Here is a 21,463-nt window from a genome sequence, read left to right as displayed (position 1 = left end):
ATTAAGCATAGCAGCTTCCCCAGTGGAAGATTCCATTTGGTTAGACCCTCATAACAGGTGCTTCATTTCAAGCTAGCAGGGCACTTGCAGCAAGGGAAGCCATGCTCTGAGAGGTACACAATTTCCCTGAAATTACCCAGATTCTAAGTAAGGGAACTGGTGTGAAATCTTGTCTATCACCTACCCATCTCTCAGCAAGACAAAAATACTGCTATGTGATCTCCATAGCAAGAGATTTATAAAAGAGACCAGATTGAATTCATATGGAATAATAAAAGACCCCGAATAGCAAAAATGACCCTCAACAGAAAGAACACTGCTGGAGGAATATCAATACCAAATTTCAAACTCTACTACAAAGCCATCATAATCAAAACAGCTTGGTACTGGCACAAGAACAGACCTCAAGACCAATGGGATAGAAGTGAAAACCCAGAAATGAACCTACAGACCTATAGCCATCTAATCTTCGATAAGGGAGCTAAAAAATAGAATGGAAGACAGACAGCCTCTTCAGTAAATGGTGCTGGCAAAATTGGTTAACTACTTGTAGAAAACGAAAGCTAGATCCTTATATATCACCGTGCACCAGAATCAACTCCAAATAGATCAAAGAGCAGACACTCTGAAAACATTGCAGGATGGAATAGGAGAAACCCTAGGTCTCCTTGGCACAGGCCGAAATTTTCTTAATAGAGACCAGAAACACAACAAATCAAAGAAAGGTTGGACAAATGGGATTGCATGAAATTGCAGAGCTTCTGCATGGCTTCTGGTAGCAAGATCAATAGAAATTCATTGTTGGTGGGAATGTAAACTTGTTCAACCACTTTGGAAAGCAGTATGGAGGTTCCTGAAAAGACTTCACATAGACCTCCCCTATGACCCAGCAATCCCACTTTTGGGCATTTACCCAAATGTTTACAAACAAGACCACACTAAAGCTACCAGCACAACTATGTTTATTGCAGCATTATTTACCGTAGCTAACATATGTAACCAACCCAGATGCCCCTCAGTAGATGAATGGATCAAGAAAATGTGGTATATATACACAATGGAATTCTATGCCTCCATCAGAAAGAATGACATTTCCCCATTTGTTAGGAAATGGAAAGGCTTGGAAAAAATTATATTAATTGAAGTAAGCCAAACCCAAAGAAACATAGGTCCCATGGTTTCCCTTATTTGCAATATCTAGTATATGTATGAGTCAAGCAGGAAAGGTCAGATAATGTGATGTTAGGAAAATGAACCCTTAGATATGTATTTCAATGTTTTTTTCTTTCATGCATTTGTTTCTAACTCATTTATAAGATTATTTCTTTGTAGCTTTGTATGTCCCTCTCCCACAGTATAACCCCTGCTTTCACTATATTTGATGTCGGTATAATTTGTGGAGGAGATGGGGAAAAACAAGTCGTTTAAGGATACAGGTGGACCCGATGCAACTTTGAGAAGTACAAGTTGTCATATCTTTACAACTAACTTTACAACTTTGGTGGGGGGGGGAAGGGGGATTGGGTTGGGGGGCGGGCGGAGGGGGGAGGCTGGGAAGGGATGTGAAGGGTAAACAAAGGAGGAGGCTGCAATGCTTGATAAGAAATGTACTCATTATCTTGCCCATGTAATTGTAACCCCTCTGTACAGTGTGCTCACAAAACATAAAAATTAAAATAAAAGATCAATAGAAAGCCCATAGATTGGGAGAAGATCTTCACTAGCCATACAACAGACAAGGGTCTTGTATCTAAAATATACGTGGAACTCAAAAAATTAAATCCCCCAACAACAAATCTCCAAAGAAACAACTGCCGAATAAATAAGTGGGCTAAAGACTTAAAGAGAAACTTCTCTGAAGAGGAAAGAAGGATGGCCAAGAGACACATGAAGAAATGCTCAACCTCTCTAGCCATAAAAGAAATGCAAATCAAAACAACACTGAGATACCACCTCACCCCAGTTAGAATGGCTATAATCAAGAACTCTAATAACAACAGATGCTAGAGGGGATGTGGACAGAAGGGAACCTTACTGCATTGTTGGTGGGAGTGTAAACTTGTTCAGCCACTTTGAAAAGTAGTATGGAGGTTCCTCAAAAGACTCCACATAGAGCTCCCCTATGACCCAGCAATCCCACTTTTGGGCATTTACCCAAATGTTTACAAACAAGACCACACTAAAGCTACCAGCACAACTATGTTTATTGCAGCATTATTTACCATAGCTAAGATATGTAACCAACCCAGATGCCCCTCAATAGATGAACGGATCAAGAAAATGTGGTATATATACACAATGGAATTCTATGTCTCTATCAGAAAGAATGACATTGCCCCATTTGTTAGGAAATGGAAAGACTTGGAAAAAATTATATGAAGTGAAGTAAGCCAGGCCCAAAGAAACATAGGTCCCATGGTTTCCCTTATTTGCAATATCTAGTATATGTCTGAGTCAAGCAGAAAAGGTCAGATAAGTTGATGTTAGGGAAATGAACCCTAAGATATGTATTCAAATGTTTTTTTCTTTCATGCGATTGTTTCTAACACATTTATACGATTATTTCTTTGTTGCTTTGTATGTCCCTCCCCCATGGTATAACCCCTGCTTTCACTGTATTTGATGTTGTTATAATTCGTGGAGAGGGGAAGGGAAAAAACAAATCGTTTAAATAGGGATACAGGTGGACCCATTTGCAACAATGAGACGTACAAGTCGTATGTTGAAAAAAAACTTTACAACTTTGGTAGTGGGGGGCGGGAGGAGGATGGGATGGGAAGGGGAAACAAAGGAGGAGGCTACAATGCTTGATAAGAAATGTACTTATTATCTTGCCCATATAATTGTAATCCCTCTGTACAGTATTTTCACAATAAAAAAAAGAAAAAAAGAGACCAGATTGTATTTTATGGGGATGAATCATTTCCCCACTAATCTGACCAGTAAGCTGTTGTTTCTTCCAAGGATTCTGTATGGACTCTGGAAATCCAAGCAGTTTTACAGAAAGATATGGACTTTGTGAGCTCTCAAGACAAGAAGAAGAAAACAGATTTCTTTCAAAAGCCAACTCTTTTTTTATAGGAAATATTTTTTATTTATTCATTTTTATTGTAAAGTTTATAGACACTAGGGATTACAGTTACATAGGTCAGGTAATGAGTACATTTCTTTTAGGACAGTATCATTCCTTCCCTCGTTTTCTCTGTTTTTCTCTCCTGACCTCCCTCCCCTACAAGGTATGTAGCTCATTTTCAACATAGTGTCTAGTGAATATCACTGATGCATTTGTTCACCCTTTGTCCCACCATTTCTTTTTTTTGTCTTTTCTTTTTTGGTACTGGGGATCGAACTGGATGTTGCATTGCTAGGCAAGCGCTTTGCCACTGAGCTACATCCCAGCCCAGCCCACCATTTCTGTGTTCCCACTTATCCTCCCCAAAATAGATAAACTTATATATGAGACAAAAGATATGTTACTTATTAAAGACTACCTTTTATCAAACAAGTGTCTCCCCGTCCCTGTCCATCTATCTGTCCCTCCCTCCCTCTCTTCTTCTTCCTTGTCCTCCTCTTCCTCCACTTTTTTTTTTATTGTGAAAATACTGTACAGAGGGGTTACAATTACATGGGCAAGATAATGAGTACATTTCTTATCAAGCATTGTAGCCTCCTCCTTTGTGTCCCCTAACATCCCTTCCCAGCCTCCCCCCCCACCCCCACACCCAATCCTCCCCGTCCCCCTCCCCCCCACCAAAGTTGTAAAGTTCGTTTTCCACATAACAACTTGTTGTAATGGATCTACCTGTATCCCTATTTAAACGACTTGTTTTTTCCCCTTCCCCTCCACAAATTATACCAACATCAAATACAGTGAAAGCAGGAACATACAAAGCAACAAAGAAATAATCATATAAATGTGTTAGAAACAATCGCATGAAAGAAAAAAAACATTTGAATGCATATCTTAGGGTTCATTTCCCTAACATCACCTTATCTGACCTTTTCTGCTTGACTCAGACATATACTAGATATTGCAAATAAGGGAAACCATGGGACCTATGTTTCTGTGGGCCTGGCTTACTTCACTTCATATAATTTTTTCCAAGCCTTCAAAAGCCAATTCTTAAGGTTAGATTCCTTCCGTCACGGGTCTGTGGTTTCTTGCCAGAAGATGGTATATTGTTGTTATTTTTAAGAAATGGTTAGACTTTTCCCACAACATACTTCATGGTACAAAACCACTGCTTTTTCTGTGTAGTAAGGTCTTCTCTGAATTTCTCTGTCCAGCCACTAACCTGATTGACTCCTTACACTTCCATACTACTGCATATGCTAGTGCTAATGCTTGGAGTGATCTTTCCCTTCCAGTATTCCATTAGGTAAACTCCTGGGTGTGCTTCAAGATCTAGTCCAGTGTAATTTCTACTGTGAATCTCTTCTGGTTCTGATTCAACTAGCTTAGTAGTCGTGACCATAGCACCTGATTCAGTAGCCTGCAATATAACACATGGCACTTACTGGTATAATTTTGTCTTACCCTATCAACTGATCTAAATATTCTGATTCATAGCTTCCAGTTTTTCTTGTGGGTCCTCCTTATATATGTCTGCTAAATAATAGAGTGAATAAATGAGATTCAGACCCAGTAAATTTTATGGGAAGACCTTAACGACATTTCTTGGTTTATTCTCAACCACTAATTACTTAGACTTGTCTAAGTAATTGTCTAACTTGTCTAAGTAATTAGCCATGAGCACTGTGGGGGTCATGCTGTCTTGTCTCACCTCTTCTTAGCTTTGCCAGATTTTGGTTGAGAAGCTGAGGTAGCACTAGGCTTTACACAAATTGTTTGCTTTTTTGTGTACACCAGTGGAATGATTGTTTATTTTATTGTGTACTTTAGTGGAAGGACTAGGCAATCAGGACACTTGGAATTTTCTTCTGATTCTGTCATCCAGACATGTGACTTTTTTTGGCTTCTTCATCCATAGGAGCATGGGTTGAGGTTCATGATTATTAAGGTTCTTCTATCACTAAAAATCATAGACTTTATGAACAGCTTTGACAGTATTGCTGTGGGAAGGGGAGAGGAATTAAAGAATGTTATTGACATAGCTTTTCTTGGAAATAAGAGCTTACTTATATGAGGTGAGATTGCTCATGTGGAAGAAAGCTCACAATCATAATGAATTTTCATAAAATTTTGCTATGATTAATTTTACTTGGATCTTAATTATCACCAGTCAATTCTGGCAATGTACCTCGATTCAATTCACATTGACTTGTTTGTTTTAATCATAAAAATTGGTTACAAGGGAATATATCTTCCCTACTCATTAACATGTGACCTACTTAATAGGGAGTATTTTTAAATCCAAGGAACTTTGGCCCTATATCACTATATTTAAAGCTACATTTGTCACATAACTTCAAAACAGCATGATACATACATTTGATAATTACATTTTACTGACAAAATAAAATGTATGAAATTCACTAGAAGTTTATTCCACCTTAGAGAAATAAAAATATCTGACACTCTATACAAGAAATCCCAATGGACTCTCCCACCAGGGTTTTCCCCCTCTGTGCTAGTACTGGGGTCTCAGACTCTCACTTGGCTTTTTCACTCAAGGGTGCTACCACTTGAGCCACACCCCTGATTCCTGGCCTTTTTTCTGGCTAAATGGAGGTAAGAGGCTCATAGACTTTTCTGCCTAGGCTGGCTTTGGACCTTGATTCTCAGATTTCAGCCTCCAGAATAGCTAGGATTATAGGTATAGTCCTGTGATCCATCCATGCCTGCTTCCCCTCACCAAGTTTTAGAACAAAGTTTCTCATATTTTAGGGTGCTGAAGTATTTTTACAAAGCTTCCTTGGTCTTTCTCCAAGAGATAATAACTCAGAAATCTGCATCTTAACCATCTTTCCATGTAATTCTGATCTATCGTCGTCCCAGAGCACAATTTGAGAATCACTAAAATGGAAATTCTACAATTGAATTTGCTTAGTGCAGGGCACATGGGCAGCAAAGATGGCGCTGAGAGGGAGTAGAGTGGGCAGAGACCAATTTGCCTTATGTTCAGTGCGTAACCAGCCCGTGGAAGCTTAGGTGCATGATAGGGTGTGACCTTGACAGTGATTGGTTCCTCTTCCTCCCCTGCCATGCCACTCGCTCCTTTTTTGCTTTAAAAAGGACTGCTCTGTGTTAATAAACCAGTTTTCTTCCTGCTTGACTCCCCGCTGGGTCTGATTATCTCCCAGGCTGAGGGAGGCTGGGGAACAGGCGAGCTCCACACCTCGGACCCTGTGGTCTTTCTTGGGAAGATGAAGACCCAACAGCTTAGGAAGCTTTTGAATGAAACCTAAGAATTTTCATGCATTGTTAAAGAAACCCATTGTTTAATAAGCATATGCATACAAATAGAGTATTATATTTGAATGGTTAAGATTATTAACATGTTGCTTTTCAGTTGCAATCAGTTTATTCTAATTTTATTTATTTTGGGAACGTCATAAAGTCATGAAATTATTTTTTGTATTCATCAATAGGTCAAAACCCAATGGCACTAGATGTCAGATTAACATTAGAGTTGGTGGAAGTTAGCAAAGTAATAATTTAACAAAACTCCAAGTATAATAGACAAAATTTTAAATACTTACCCAGTTAATACTATAACTGATATTTCTTTCTTCTTAAAAGCATGGTTATACTCTTCCCATAGAAGAAAAGTAGGTGAGGAAATAAAAATGTGTGAGGGAAAGAAAAATAGTTACACTTCTGAGCTGTTTACTACCTGGAACAACAACAACAATAAAAAACAAACCTAATAAAAGTAACAACCAAAAATGACCCCTGATAGTTACACTTTTCTTTTATTTTTATCGAATTCCTTGAACTTCCATATTATCTTTCTGTTGCTGGCTTAGAGATTTCATCCCGATCTCACAATCTCCATAGAGTGAAGCCAGAGGTGTGTCCAGTTGTCACCTTGGAAATCTTTTTTTTTTTTAATTTAATTTAATTTTATTTGTGAACATACTGTACAGAGGGGTTACAATTACATGAGCAGGATAATGCGTACATTTCTTACCAAGCATTGCAGCCTCCTCCTTTGTTTACCCTTCTCATCCCTTCCCAGCCTCCCCCCTCCACCCAATCCCAATCCTTCTCCCCCCCCCCCCCCCACCGACGTTGTAAAGCTCGTTTTGGACATGACAACTTGTATTTCTCATTGTTGCAACAGGTCCACCTGTATCCTTAAACGACTTGTTTTTCCCCATCTCCTCCACAAGTTATACTGACATCAAATATAGTGAAAGCAGGGGTTATACTGTGGGGGAGGGACATACAAAGCAACAAAGAAATAATCTTATAAATGCGTTAGAAACACATGCATGAAAGAAAAAAACATTAAAATACATATCTAGGGCTGGGAAGATAGCTCAGTGGTAGAGCGCTTACCTTGCATGCCTGAGGCCCTGGGTTCGATTCCTCAGCACCACATAGGCAAAAAAAAAAAAAAGAAAAAAGCTGGAAGTGGCGCTCTGGCTCAAGTGGTAGAGCGCTAGCCTTGAGCTGAAGAGCTGAGGGACAGTGCCCAGGCCCAGAGTTCAGGCCCCACGACCGGATCCCAAAAAAAAAAAAAAGTAAAATACATATCTAAGGGTTCATTTTCCTAACATCACATTATCTGACCTTTTCCGCTTGACTCATACATATACTAGATATTGCAAATAAGGGAAACCATGGGGCCTATGTTTCTTTGGGCTTGGCTTACTTCACTTAATATAATTTTTTCCAAGTTTTTCCATTTCCTAACAAATGGGGCAATGTCATTCTTTCTAATGGAGGCATAGAATTCCATTGTGTATATATACCACATTTTCTTGATCCATTCATCTACTGAGGGGCATCTGGGTTGGTTCCATATCTTAGCTATGGTAAATAATGCTGCAATAAACATAGTTGTGCTGGTAGCTTTAGTGTGGTCTTGTTTGTAAACATTTGGGTAAATGCCCAAAAGTGGGATTGCTGGGTCATAGGGGAGCTCTATGTGAAGTCTTTTGAGGAACCTCCATACTGATTTCCAAAGTGGTTGAACAAGTTTACATTCCTACCAACAATGAAGTAAGGTTCCCTTCTGTCCACATCCCCTCCAGCATCTGTTGTTGTTAGAGTTCTTGATTTTTGCCATTCTAACTGGAGTGAGGTGGTATCTCAATGTTGTTTTGATTTGCATTTCTTTTATGGCTAGAGATGTTGAGCATTTCTTCATGTGTCTATTGGCCGTCCTTCTTTCTTCTTCAGAGAAACTTCTCTTTAAGTCTTTAGCCCACTTATTTATTGGGCAGTTGTTTCTTTGAGGATTTGTTGTTGGGAGATTTAATTTTTTGAGTTCCAAATATATTTTAGATATGAGACCCTTGTCTGTTGTATGGCTAGTAAAGATCTTCTCCCAGTCTGTGGGCTTTCTATTGATCTTGCTAGCTATGTCCTTTGCCATGAAGAAGCTCTGCAACTTTATGCAATCCCATTTGTCCAACCTTTCTTTGATTTGTTGTGTTTCTGGGTCTCTATTCAGAAAATTTTGGCCTGAGCCAAGGAGACCTAGGGTTTCTCCTATTCCATCCTGTAATGTTTTCAGAGTGTCTGCTTTGACTTCGAGGTCTTTGATCCATTTGGAGTTGATTCTGGTGCAGGGTGATATATAAGGATCTAGCTTTAGTTTTCTACAAGTAGTTAACCAATTTTGCCAGCACCATTTACTGAAGAAGCTGTCTGTCTTCCATTCTATTGTTTTAGCTCCCTTATCGAAGATTAGATGGCTATAGGTCTGTAGGTTCATTTCTGGGTTTTCAATTCTATTCCATTGGTCCTGAGGTCTGTTCTTATGCCAATACCAAGCTGTTTTGATTACTATGGCTTTATAGTAGAGTTTGAAATTTGGTACTGATATTCCTCCAGCAGTGTTCTTTCCATTGAGGAGCGTTTTGCTATTCGGGGTCTTTTATTGTTCCATAAGAATTTTTGGATTGCCTCTTCTATTTCCTTGAAGAATGAGGTTGGAATTTTGATAGGTATCACGTTGAATTTGTAGATAGCCTTGGGAAGTATTGCCATTTTCACGATGTTAATCTTTCCAATCCAGGAGCATGGGAGGTTTTGCCATTTTTTAAGTTCTGTGTTGATTTCCTTTTTCAAGATTTTAAAGTTTTCATCATAGAGGTCCTTCACTTCTTTAGTTAATTCCTAGGTATTTTATTTTTTGTGGGGCTATTACAAATGGAGTTGCTTTCCTAATTTCAGCCACACTTTTCTCATTGTTGGCATACAGAAAAGCCATTGATTTTTGGTGGTTAATTTTATAACCTGCTACTTTGCCAAAGTTTTGAATCAGCTTGAGTAATTTGGGAGTGGAGTCTATGGGATTCTTTAAATACAAGATCATGTCATGTGCTAAGAGGGAGAGTTTTATTTCTTCTTTCCCTATTTGGATCCCCTTTATGTCTGCATCTTGTCTTATTGCTGTAGCTAGTGATTCTAATACTAGATTGAAGAGAAGTGGAGAGAGTGGACATCCTTGTCTTGTTCCTGAGTTAAGAGGAAATGGCTTTAGTTTTTCACCATTGAGTATAATGCTGGCTGTAGGTTTGTCATATACAGCCTTTATTGTATTGAGGAATGTTCCATGGATTCCTAAAGGGGTGTTGGATCTTGTCGAATGCTTTTTCTGCATCTATTGAGATAACCATGTGGTTCTTATTCTTGCTCCTGTTGATGTGATGAATAATATTAATTGATTTGCGTATATTGAACCAGCTTTGCATCCCTGATATGAATCCTGTTTGATCATGGTGTATGATTTTTTGGATGAATTGTTGAAGTCGGTTGGCCAAAATTTTGTTGAGAAGTTTTGCATCAATGTTCATCAAAGAAATGGGTCTATAGTTCTCTTTCTTTGATGAGTCCCTGCCTGGTTTTGGGATGAGGGTTATGATGGCTTCATAGAATGTGTTCGGTAGTGAACTTTCTCTTTCAATTTCATTGAAGAGTTGGAGGAGTATTGGTGTGAGCTCTGCTTTGAAGGCCTTGTAGAATTCTGCTGTAAAACCATCTGGTCCTGGACTTTTCTTAGCTGGAAGGTCTCTTATTGCTGTTTCTATTTCAATGCTTGATATGGGCCTGTTAAGCTGGTTTAACTCATCTTGGTTTAGTTTTGGCATGTCAATATTTGCTAGGAAAAGGTCCATTTCTGTCAAGTTCTCAAACTTATTAGCATAAAGTTTTGAGAAGTATTCCCTTATAATGTTTTGAATCTTGGTTGTTTCCATTCACCTTGGAAATCTTTTGGCAGGAGAGGAATTGAAGCTTCAGGCTCAAACACTAGGCCCCTAGATGGGTTGGGGATGTGGATGTGATGGCTGGTCTAGGACCTGAGAATCTTTTTCTCAGACGGACGGAGAGAAGGCTGATGAAGAGATTATGCCTTTTTGATCATGTTGCTGGAAGGATATGACTGGATTGGGGACTTCAATACTTCTGGGTTCACAGAAAGAAAGCCTGACTTCACTGGTAGTGACCAAAACCCTGGGGTGGAAAATAGTGATGAGAGGGCGAAGCAGAGTCTTGGTAACATCCTCTGACTACTGCCAAAGGTCATGGGCATCCTTGGACTTCCGTTCATCCTCCCTTTTTCTGAAGCTAGTTGGAGCTCAGTCTGTTACTTGCAATCAAAATTCCTCATCTCCATTCTCTGCTTTTGACTCACTACCATCCTTTATTAGCTAGGAAGGAACCAGGGCTTTATTTGTATTTATTTATTTATTTTTGCTTCAGCACTGCAGTTTGAACTTAGGGCCTGGGCGCTGGTCCCTTAGCTTTTATGCTTAAGGCTGGCACTCACAACTTGAATTATAGTTTCACATCACACTTTTTAGTGGTTAACTGGAGCTAAGAGTCTAATAGACTTTCCTGTTAGTTCTGGCTTTGAACTGTGAACCTCAGATCTCAGCCTCCTGAGTGGCTAGGATTACAGGTGTGAACCACTTGTGCCTTTCTTATCTTTGTGATGTGACTCATCACACCAACCCCTGCCCCCCTTCACTACATTAGTAGCACTGCCCACTGTGCTTCTGGAAATAAAAGGTTAAGTGAGTAACTAGATTAATGAGGGAAGGGTATAGGGAGTTCTCAGAACAATAGTATCTACAACTATGTCATTTCTTTTTCTATGGGAGCTACAATTTGCTAAATAATTCATCAAACATTCTTCACATCCTAGTAAACTCTGATGTAGAAATGAAAATTCAAATTCTAAAGTATTAGATAGTGCAAATGCAACAAAAGACAGAAAACTTCCTGAAATAATGATACAAATCAACAGGGAAATAGGATTTTATTTTTAAAACCTTGCTGTAGAATTAATCAAAGTATGTACCACAGGATACTGGTTTCCTATTGTGCTGATTGACGGTATTTAGGGAGAAGGTGTCAAAGCCAGAGAAGTTTGGGGGAAATTGAGTTTCAACAGTGAAATAAGGGCTTTTTTTTTGTTTTGGTTTGTAACTAGAAAATTTCTCAGAACTTTTAATATACCTCCCAGATCTCTAAGAACACTGCAGTATATGCAAAGGACTGGAGTTTCTTTGAGACACCATGAGAATATTGATTTGGGAATACACTTTGAGAAAATGGGTTTATTCATAAATTTTCAGGCACAGGGGCATGGATTTTTTTTTGGTTGTGGGGTTTGAACTCTGGGCCTGGGTGCTATCCCTCAGCTCTTCAGCTGAAGGCTAGCACTCTACCACTTGAGCCACAGCACCACTTCTGGTTTTCTGAGTGATTTATTGGAGATAAGAGTCTCATGGGCTGGCTTTGAACCAGGAGCCTCAGATCTCAGCCTCCTAATTACAGGCGTGAGCCACCAGTGCCTGGCATGGATTTTTATGACAAAGAACTCATCTACAGAACCAGAAGCTGGATGCTCTAGCATCCTTATAACAGGCTAATATATGTACTTTTTGGTGAAAGGGAGGTTCTTTGTATCCTTCTTCCCTCTATCCCTCAAGATATAGAAATGCCTACATTAGTAATATATTCCTTTAGGCTCTTTTTTGAAAATACAGCACAGCACAGGACTATTTTGAGCCAATTTTATCTGTATCTATTGACAGAGTACATTTTGAAGTTCTGTGGTGGTAGGACCTGGGCATGTAGAGTTTAGAAATGGGTCCTCAGGGAGGAAGGATGGATCTCCCCTGGAAGTACCTCTGATGTAAGTCTCTTCCTTCACAGCTGTATCAGGAACAGATTGTACCCATGACTAGCCCTCAGAAGAATTCAGAACAAATACAGTAGGGAGATTACAAAGGCCTGTGTTTCTCCTGGTTACTTGTAGCCTTCTTCTCTCATTCCCCTCTCCTCTTTGCTTGGTGCCAGCTCTATTAGAGGTGCACTGTCGCTCTGCCTGCTACTGATAACATCTGTCACATTGAATTATGCTGTCTGGATATCATGTGGCATGTATACAAACACAGAGAGGCAAGCCATTACCCTAGGGCTCACAAGGCCTTTATCAAAAGGGGGACCACTTCAGAAAGTAACTGTGCTGGGCCTGGAGCTGACAGATTGCAAGAAGGATGCCCCTGTGTTTAGCCCAGGGGAATTTAGCGGAAGTTGCTTTTCCACAGAACTGAGAGTTCCCGAGAGGGTCAGAGGATCAGGAAGGCTGTCTGGAAGTGCGGGACTGACATGACATTACTTCAAAAGAGCAAGGAGGCAGCTGCACTGCATTCATCTGAGCCAAAGAAACACCAAAGTGGGAGAAAGGAGTTTGAGAATTCTGTGTCAGCAGTTGTCAAACTCTTAAAAATCATTTCTGGAAAGTTCCTTAAGAGTAGGTAGACTTGAGATGCCCAAGGTGGGAGAATGTTGTACATTTGCTATCAGCACAGGAAATGCATATCTTAAGTGCTTAGGGGACTTTTATAGAGAGTGGGAAGAGCGGTCCAATTTTATCTTCGGCAAAACACTTCTCCAGAGTAGTTGGTGAAACTCATGGATGAAAGAAGGGGGCTTGGAATAGCAGCCTGGGGAAGAGGAAGAGGATAGGAGGAGCCCAAGAGGAAGGCATGAAGAGCAATGTCAGAGAGACCAAAAAAGGGTGGGGTAGGGGATATAATCTAGGGCACAGACCCCACCTCCCCCTTGAGAGGTAATAGCAAAAATGATAGGGGAAACCAAAGGCCACGTTTATTCTACTTTGAAATGAAAGGCACTCAGTTTAAAAGATGTTAGATTTGACTCCTTAGTGAGAAGAAAAATCACTGAAAGAAAACGCCAAGTAGTAGAGAAACTATTATAAAGCAAATACATTCATACATTTAAAATGATTTAAATCTTTTGGAAAGCAATATAGTCATTTCCATCTAGAGCCGAGACTATGCATATATCCCTTAATCTGATGATTCCAGAACTGAAATTTTTTTCCAGAGTAACTATTAGATCTAGTGGCCTAACCTCTCTGTATACAAGTTTTCAACTAGTAAAGTTTGTTTCCAGCTTCAGGCTGTAACCCTACCTTCTATAATAACTTGGGTCTCCAAGCCCCATAAACTCAGTGCTTATCAGCATCGTTATCTGTAGGGCTGTCCGGTCACACCTCTGTGTCAGCCTTTGCTCCTCCATCTGCTTGATATCCTCCAAGTATTTGTGAAAATAGACACCTGTTGTTGTATATTAGCCTAAACATGCAAGGATTTAGTTAGGGAACCGCCTGTGTGAGAGAAAATGGAGAGAGAGAGCCAGAAGAGGCTGGGAGCACTTCAGATTGAGAGGAGAATGATGGAGAGAAGGAAAGACCTTGGTGGTAAGGTCCCAGACCACAGTGCAGTCTAAGGAGAATTCAACAAGGCTGTCAGGAGTCCTTGAGCCAAATCTGGCCGGTGGAGGAACTCTGTGTGCCCTAGGGATGGGCCTGCCTATGTTTTACTGCCATACTCAGGAGTTGGTCAGGAGCAGCTCCCATGGAAGCATAACCTAGGCTTAGACTCAGCTGTGGATTTTGGCTGGATTTCAGAGCCCAGCTGTAGGGATCCTTGGTCAGTTGCACTGTCAGAGATCGGAGGCTGAGAACTCTCTGTGGTTGTTACAAGTGCTTTTTTCCCCCCTCTTATTCCCTATATCCTTTGGGTACATTGCTTTCTCTGAGGCAGCGTATTCTTAAAAAATGTCACTACTACCTTTCAGCAGGGTTAATGGAAAGAACAAAAATAGATTGTTGTGGTAAATGCTCATTTCCCCCCTATCGTTTTGAACCATTTGTCTCTAAAATTTCTGTAATGTATTTATCATTTTCAGAAAAGTTTAAGAGAAGAAAGAAAAAGGTGACTAGAAGTAACGAGCTGGAGGAGGGTGCAGGCTGGGCGACTTGCTGATGACGAGGTCATTCCTGAACTGATTCCACAGTTATGGGGGTGAAGGCTAGCTTGGCAGAGCCTGTGGAGTGAGCAGGCGTAGACAAAAATTTTGTCAGGAAGTCTGATGGGGAAAGGAAACAGAGGAAGGGAGAGTTAACCTAAGGGATAAATTGAACATGTTAGAAGGTATTTTGAAGGAAAAGGTCTTTTTAGGTAAGAGAGATCTCAATAGTTTCATCTAGAATTACAAAAAAAAAAAGCCAGAATGGAAGGGAAAGATCCAGGATGTAGGTAAGAGAGGACACAATTTTAGAACATGGTCTCAGAGGAATCAGGAGACCGAATGGAGTTAGACTGCCTGGCAGAAGCAAGAGTGGTGTTCCTCTTTCTCAGAGATGGGAACAAAGGCGGGAGGGAGATACAGATGCATAGATGTTCATGGTATGCAGTGAGGATTGCTTTCACCTGGAAGGAGCAGAATATTGACTGTGGTGAGTTGAATACATAGGGGCTAGGAGGTAGGCAGTGTGACAGCAAGAAGATGATACCAGACTCAGGATGCTTCATCTTTCTTCTCCATTCTGCTCCATGAAGGACCGAATGAGCAAAATATTGGGAGTCCATGATCATATTCCTGTTAAGACTTGTTTGCTTTCAGTGAAAGACAATGTGAATGATCAATTGGTAGCAATTTTGTTAACAATCTAGTGTTTTAAGGGACACAAAGAACATCTAGATTATATAGTAACTGAAATAAATATTGCAAGTACAATGGGACAAGAAAGGTCCTTGCATACCTAGGGGCACTGCAGCTCTGTTCATAGTAGCTGAACTGTGGAATCAACCAAGGGGTCTAACAACAGATGAATGGATTTTTAAAAAATATAATATGTAAATGCCATCTCATTTGCAGCAAATTGGATGGAAATTGGATGGTGAGGTAAACCAAACTCAAAAAGCCAAATAGTGAGCATTCTTGCTCCTTTGTAGAATACAGACCTAAAATGATGAATAATGATGATGACTATAGTAAAAAGTATGGCTTGTGATTGTTTAGGAAGGATCCAGAAGGAGTGGGAAGGGGAAAGGAGGCAATACTAAAGGGTAAGGAGGATCGAAGGACATTGCATACAGATGCAATCAAATCCACTAAACACTCTTTGAAAGAGCAGAGGAAGGAGGAGAGGGAGGGGAATAAAGGATGAGTGAATTTGTTCAAAGGCACTCAGTGCATGTATGGAAACATCACAAAGAAAGTCCACCATATTATAAAAGTATACTAATTAAAAAGCTTAAAACTAAAATAAAAAGTAATATGTGGTTGCACTAACTACAATTATGAAAAATTTATACCTATACAATATTGAAGAAAGGAGAGACCATGGTATCCTGATACTAGCTTTAGATACGATGGTGAGGAGGGCCGCATTTCCTCCATTTTTGGTACTTCTGTTTATAGTTCGCTATAAAGTTGTTAACATACATAATTATAAAACTTAAAAGCCCATATGGATAATTTCTTGGAGTCCTGCAGAAAAAAGGTGCTCAGAAAAGCAAAAATTGATCACAAAACATTATTGCATCATAAACATACACCATTCAGAGGGTCATTAAATTCTGATAAGTAAGTTCTAATTGGAATGTCTTTGTGATTGAAGTCTCTCGTGAACTTGTTTGATGGGTAGTCAGCCTTCAATGAGAAGTAACTTACATTTCTAGGACTAGAGGAGGGGCTGGACCCTGTAGTATATAGTGGTTCATAAAGATCCCCTTGCCAAATTTCTACCTACTACAAAGGAGTTTCTTTGTTCAGAGATTTTTTGACACTCACATATTAGTGATAAGGTCTTTTAAAATGTAGTGTTTGGGTATCTGTGAAGGATGAAGGGTGTTGAAAGGAAGGGGAGGCAGGCTGCCCTGAAATCTAGCCCTTTCTTAAATGTGTTGAGGTCCAATCTAGAAAATCCATTCATTCCATCTTCCATCTCTCACTTCTGAATTTCCTTTTCCTTTTATTGCTGCAAAGAATCAAAGGGCTGTGCTTGCCCTCTGATTTATCTTCCTGACCCCCATCAGTGACTTGAAATCATTCCAGTGAAGTAAATTTCTCCTATTTTTAAGTACCAGAAGAGAGTGTTCTTCAACATCCCTCAACCATACATTCTTCAGCTGACAAGATTCGTTTTAGTAATGCCTCCCTAAACTAAACTTCCTGAACTCCTTATGATTTTGCACCCTGCCACTAGAGATTAGGAATCTTTGCTCATAACCTTTCAGGATTTTTACCTGGAAGTTCTGGCTAGATGAGGCATTCCTGTTAAACTCTCTTTTTCTGGTGAGACTCAAGAGATGTAACCACATGTTCAGAGAACTACCAACTTAGAAACTAGTAGCCACTTTAAATATTGGTATCTGCATCTGAAAAGTAAGGATCCATTTCTCTCCTCTTCTTACTGGCCTTATAAGGACCTAGTACAATAATCTGAATAAGAATACTGTGGGAATATGAACAAATCCCAGATTATTTTTTAAAAAGTCTTCTCATCTACCCTCCCCCCTTTTAAGTCTGGCTTTATTATTTTGTTGTTGTTGAACTCTGGGCTTGGGCCAGCTCGAGGTGAGCACTCTACTGCTTGAGCCACAGTGTCACTTCCGGTTTTCTGGTGGTTAATTGGAGATAAGAATCTCACTGACTTTCCTGCCTGGGCTGGCTTTGAAATATGATCCTCAGATCTCAGCCTCCTGAGTAGCTAGGATTACAGATCTGGCTTTGTTATCATTGAGTCCTCCTCTTCTATAGCACTGACTTTGGCTCTTCATGGAATTTCTATCAGGGTCATCACAGCCTTCTTCCTGCCTGATGCCTTATAGCTCTACTTAACCCCCAAAGCAGAGTTCCCAAAGGTTAGGCCTGAAAGGATAGGAAAAATGTCCCCCAAAGGACATTTAGCAATCCCTGGAGTCACCTTTGATTATCAATAGTGGTGCTACTAGCACAAAGCGAATGAGATCAGAGATGTTGATATCCTATAATGCATAGTATCTATGGCCTACCACTCCATCCATCTCCTGACAAAAATTATCTGGTCAAAATGATCAATAGTGTTGAGAAACTCTGCTATATGTGAAAAGATCAGTGAAGTGTGCTCTGTTTTCTTCTTTAAGAGAAAGATAGCCGGGCGCTGGTGGCTCACGCCTGTAATCCTAGCTACTCAGGAGGCTGAGATCTGAGGATCGCGGTTCAAAGCCAGCCCGGGCAGGAGAGACCGTGAGACTCCTATCTCCAATAAACCACCAGAAAACCGGAAATGGCACTGTAGCTCAAGTGGTAGAGCGCTCGCCTTGAGCTGAAGAGCTGAGGGACAGTGCCCAGGCCCAGAGTTCAGGCCCCACGATGGACAAAAAAAAAAAAAGAGAATGATAAAGCTGATATAAAATAACTAACTTGCACATATTTAAAAATGTACAATTTAAAGATTTTTGACATCCCCATATGGAAAGCTATCGATAGCCATCAAGAAAACCAACATGTCCATCAATCCTAAAAGATTCTTTCTGTCCTGTTATAATTAAGCCCCTATTCTATGCATCCCAGCCCCCTCCCCCCCAGCCCCAGTCAACCACTGATTTTATTCCTGTCACTGTAGATTAGTATGCATACTTTAGAATTTATACCTGTGTGATCATACAACATGACCCCTCCACATTTTCTTTTGGTTTGGTTTCTTGAGATTTTTCCATGTCATTGACTAATTACTTATCCTTAAAATAAGCTTGAGATAAGTTTATGGTTAAGAAACAAAGGGCTATGACCTCTAGGTTCTTAAGTTAATGCTAGATACTCTTTTGATAATTTTACTTCCTGACTTGGATGCTTCACTATATAGGTATTTTGTTGTTGTTTCCACAGCCACTTTCCTTATTACAGTCTTTATTAGCTGGCTGGTGAGTTGCTTCAGTGATCTCTTCATGGGAGATTTCTGATCTCCAGTCTTTCTTCTGGATCCTCCATTCTCTTTTTGGCCCCCCAAAGAGAATATCAAGGGAATTGAGAAACTTTCTCTAATGTAATAGTTTTGTTTTAAAAAGTCTACACATAGGTCTTCGTTCATCTGCAGTACACATATACAGAGAAATAAATTTGAGACATCATCCCTAAGTCTCATTGCTTACCTGGTTTTATCTACTTCTGGGCTTGGAATTTTTCCTGGAAAAATGATATCCAATTAAGGATAAGTGTTAATAATGGGATGGACTCTTTCACTGGAGACTTTATAAAAACCACAAAAAATTAGTAGCAATTGAACTCACATATCGTTTTCAGAATTATGTCTATTTTACAAATTCTTAACCTAGACATATTTCTGTACAGTAATGATACATGGATTTGGAATAGGATTTAGTCAACGTCAAGTTGTTGCTTTCAAGGTAACTAGTAAAAATCATTATCCCTAAGAAAATAGTTCTCAGTTTCATTTATTCCATAGTTTGTTCTCTAATTATCCTGATTCTCTAGGACAAGATCTAGTCTTTTCTTTTTCTCTACAGTCTCTTTAGAGCTGGTTATTATATTAATTTTTATTTTATGTTTTTTCAGTCAGCTTTCAGTTTTTGTATCTGCAAATCCTCTAAGTTCATTTTTTTCATATCACATATAATCAATATTGCTGAGGACATTTTGCTTTCCCTTGGCAGCTTATTACCTAGGAAGTTTTGTTCTGGGTATGATGGGCAATTTGCTTCCTAGTATCCTCTTCACTTGAAAGCATTCTGATCCCCCTCCGTTGGAGGGATTCTTTGTCCCCTCTTTAATGTGTTTAGTTGACCTGTTGTCCTAAGTGCTCCTTGGCCTTCAACTTGCCCTACTCAGGCAGTGGAGAGCAGATAACCTGGATGGTTCCACTTGATTCTCTTCTGAGAGCTTAGCTTTCAGTAGATGGACTTGCAAACAGAAGTGGCTATAGATTCTTCTTACTTTTGTGAGATTCTGGTTGAAATTCTTGGAATTGCTCTTTTTCTGCCCTTCTTGAGAACTGATTGTTCAGATTTCCTTTAGTCCTAGGACGTTGCCCAATGTTCTGTCCTCCCAACACCAATGATTATGACAATGTGTTTTCTACTTTCCTTCTCACACAGTCTCTTCTGTTCTTTGCTCCATTGCCCCAAAGTAGAAAGCACTGCTTCTACTCCTTTTAGCAAGCAGATCAACTTACTAACTGTGGTTCCAGCAAGTGACTGCCCTAACTCACCTGGTCTTCCTGATGTCATAAAGAAGCGCTAATGAACATTGTGGAGAGGAAGGAGAGGAGTAGAAGAGAGATCTCCTGTGGAGTCTAGTAAGACACCAAGCCTGGGAAGAAGCAGTTAGAAAGTCTAGCATAGCCTCTAAGCCTCTGAACATAGGCCTCTAAGCTTCTAACAGCAAAACCTCCTTTTTATTTATTTATTTATTTTTTGTCGGTCGTGGGGCTTGAACTCTGGGCCTGGGCACTGTCCCTCAGCTCTTCAGCTCAAGGCGAGTGCTCTACCACTTGAGCTATAGCGCCACTTCCGGTTTTCTGGTGGTTTATTGGAGATAGGAGTCTCACAGTCTCTCCTGCCCGGGCTGGCTTTGAACCGCGATCCTCAGATCTCAGCCTCCTGAGTAGCTAGGATTACAGGCGTGAGCCACCAGCGCCCGGCCCTCCTTTTTATTTTTAATTATTATTATAAAAGTGATGTATAAAGGGATTACAGTTACATAAGTTAGGTAACGAGTCCATTTCTTTTTACACAATGTCATTCCTTCCCTCGCTCCCAGTTTCTCTCTCCCATACCCCCCACAAGGTATATAGTTCATTTCCAACATAGTGTCTAGTGAGTACCACTGCTACATTTGCTCACCCTTTGTCCCTCCATTTCTGTGCCCTGCTTTACCCTCACAAAGACAGATAAAGAAACAAATAACACAAAGTAAAGAAAAGAAAAACAAAAACAAAAAAAACCCCTCTGGTTTCCATTTGCTGGAATCATTTCAATATTATTTTATATGATCAGAGACATTGTACCTTTGTGTTCCTCCCCCAAGAGTATCCTGCTTTGGTCTCACTGTATGTGTCTGCGTAGAGTCTTGTATAATTTATCATGTATTTTATACCTAGCTTCCACATATGGGAGAAAATATGTGCCATTTGTCTCTCTGAGGTTGGCTTACCTTACTTAACATGATTTGTTCTAGGTCTATCCATTTGCCTGCAAATGACATAATGCTTTTTCTATCAGGTGTATAAAATTTTATTGTGTATAGGAACCACACTTTTTGGATCCACTGATCTATTGTAGGGCATCTGGACTGTTTCCATAACTTGTCTATTGTGAATAGTGCAGCAATGAACGTGGATGTGTAAGTATCTTTATGGTATCCTGGCTTTTTGTGTTCTGGGTGGATGCCTAGGAGTGGTATGGCTGGGTCATAGGGAAGATCTATGGTTGTTTTTTTGAGGAACCTCCAGACTGCCATCCAGAGTGATTGGATTAATTCACGTTCCCACCAATAGTGCAATAGGGTTCCTTTCTCCTCACATTCCCACCAATATTGTTGTTCAAATTCATGTTGGCTAGTCTAACTGGGATGAGATAGAATCTCACAGTTGGCAAAACCTCCTTTTGATTAGCTGAGAGACCTCAGACTTCAGTGGCCTACCATAAGTTGGGACAATAACGTTATTCTCAATAATAATCATGGAGAAGAGGATAGAGATCTAACCCTGGTTTTCTGAGTACTATATTCTATATTTGGGGGTAATTCCAAGGAGAAAGTAGTAATGTTTGAGATGGAAACTCTTACAAATTTATGAGAATTCAAAATGAAAATTGACTTGACTTAGTGAGAATATAAAAGTTAGTCTTAAAAATATACTTCAGCTAGGAGGTTAAGATTCATAATGGCTGTAAGCATTTCAGAAAAAATCCTCATCTATGGATTAATGAATTTATTGAGTGCCAACTCTACCCCAAACATTACCAAGATTTTCTGTAGGTTAAGAAGATATAAATGGCT

The sequence above is a fragment of the Dipodomys spectabilis genome, unplaced genomic scaffold (genome assembly GCF_019054845.1).
Source record: "Dipodomys spectabilis isolate Male_0828 unplaced genomic scaffold, ASM1905484v1 ptg000026l, whole genome shotgun sequence".
In the NCBI taxonomy this organism is placed as follows: Eukaryota; Metazoa; Chordata; class Mammalia; order Rodentia; family Heteromyidae; genus Dipodomys; species Dipodomys spectabilis.
The sequence above is the reverse complement of the archived record's forward strand: the minus strand, read 5'-3'. Positions refer to the sequence as shown.